The sequence below is a fragment of the Cynoglossus semilaevis genome, chromosome 17 (genome assembly GCF_000523025.1).
Source record: "Cynoglossus semilaevis isolate Cse_v1.0 chromosome 17, Cse_v1.0, whole genome shotgun sequence".
Lineage (NCBI taxonomy): Eukaryota > Metazoa > Chordata > Actinopteri > Pleuronectiformes > Cynoglossidae > Cynoglossus > Cynoglossus semilaevis.
The window spans coordinates 13,867,300-13,868,972 of record NC_024323.1 but is presented as its reverse complement, the minus strand read 5'-3'; the positions used below and the strand labels follow the sequence as shown (position 1 = coordinate 13,868,972).

The window sequence follows — 1,673 nt, the reverse complement described above, 5'->3', positions numbered from 1 at the left end:
GCCTTACCATCGTGAAAAATCCAAAAAGTTTTAGTCAAAATCTTTTAGGATTTGACCCAAAATGACTAATGAATTTTAATAAATGTTGTGTAAATGACTTAATTTTATGAGAAAATATTTTTAAAAAATTTGTAAAAATGTTTTGAAAAACAAATTTCATAATTGTATGTTCTGCATGTTTCTCCAACTTATAGCATTTTGAGAATTATTTTAGAAAAAAATTGTTTTGGAAATTTTTCATCAAAATCCTAACTTTGCCCGTCATGTTGGTCAGACAATGAAAACTTGGTTTCTTAATGAATTACAGCATTTAGAGATAGATTTAGATATACTTTTTTTTTTTTTTTCGTTAATTTTATGTTTGTTAGACATAATTTGAAAACGTTTTGTAGGGTTTGTAAATGGTCTTAATATAGTTATCTTTCTTTTTCAACTGATTTTACCTTAGTTTATTTCATTTTCAGCCTTTGATAATTTTTTTTTACTATTTTAGTAAACGTTAGTTTGAGATAAATCTGTAACAAAAACATTTAGGAAACACGCTGTTCAAAGTTTAAAACATCTTGGTGTTAACAGCTCCTGTTCTTGTTCTTTTACTGCCTCCCTGTGGAGTTTATACGTTACTACAGTTTAGTCATTCTCCTTTTTGTGCGATCTAAATCCGACGCACTAACATCAAAGCAACTGACTGGTTTAGTTCCTTCAGAGGCTGAACACCTGAAAGGGGGGTGTCATTGGAGAACACAAAGGTGATGATCACCCCCAATTCCAAAGAGAGGAATGTTGTGGTCACAAGAGTTGAAGTGTGAATGGGGGTGTGGGGTTGTTACCTGTGGAGCTAACACGATTGGAATTAACAGTAGTCATCATCCTCTGTTTTCTCCGACCTTCCTTTTCAGGTGTTCCGCCGCTCCATCAGAAGTGACGAAGCCTCGTGGATGGACAGGTGAACCGTCTCCAAGAAACTACACCGGTCCGGTCGCCCTCGAAGTAAGTGTTTCAGACAACTGTAAAGACTGACGAGACTTTAAGGAAGACAGAGATGAGACAGAGTTTAAAAAACAGCTTGATTTATTTAAGGAGAGTAGAAGGGACGACAGTATAAGTTAGACTGTACATTGACATTTATCTGAAAATAGCAAAACTGAGGAGTGAGTTACTGACTGCGTGATGTAAGGTGAACATATATATAGATTTATATATGTATACATACATTTATATAAAAAAAATTAAACAGTATTAATCCTGTGTTAACTGGACTGGACAGTAGAGACAGAGTTTGGCAAAATGAGGCACTAAACACCTGAACATTTGGCAGAAAAACAACAAAACCTCTTGAGTCTGAGGAGGATTATTATTTAGACCAGAGGCCTCCAACTACCAGGACTTGGACCAGTTTCAGGCTCCAGCAGCTTTGGTACCAGAGCCTGGAGAAAAAAAAATATTATTTGTATTTATTTGATTATAAGTGCGAAAAGTTTTGTTTAAAAAAAGACCAGATTCTGTCTGGTTTACAAAGACCTGTAGACGCGCGTGACGTCTTTCAGAATAAAAGTCTTTGTAGAACTTCTTTTGGAAGAGAAGAAAGGTCAAAGTTACACTTACAGTCATGTTGTCTTAAATGAAACTGATCTGTGGTTCAACATACGGTTGGAGGCCTCTGGATTCCTGCT

At 35.4% G+C, this 1,673-nt stretch overlaps 1 long non-coding RNA gene across 1 annotated transcript in view; it reads right to left on the bottom strand.

Annotated features, from left to right (window-relative positions):
* Positions 1-1,667, bottom strand: part of LOC112488419 (uncharacterized) — a 4,198-nt gene extending 2,531 nt beyond the window's left edge. Inside the window, exon 1 of the long non-coding RNA XR_003052434.1 lies at positions 831-1,667. This is a non-coding gene — a long non-coding RNA (uncharacterized LOC112488419). The remainder of the gene's footprint in view (positions 1-830) is intronic.
* Between the last annotated feature and the right edge of the window lie 6 nt (positions 1,668-1,673).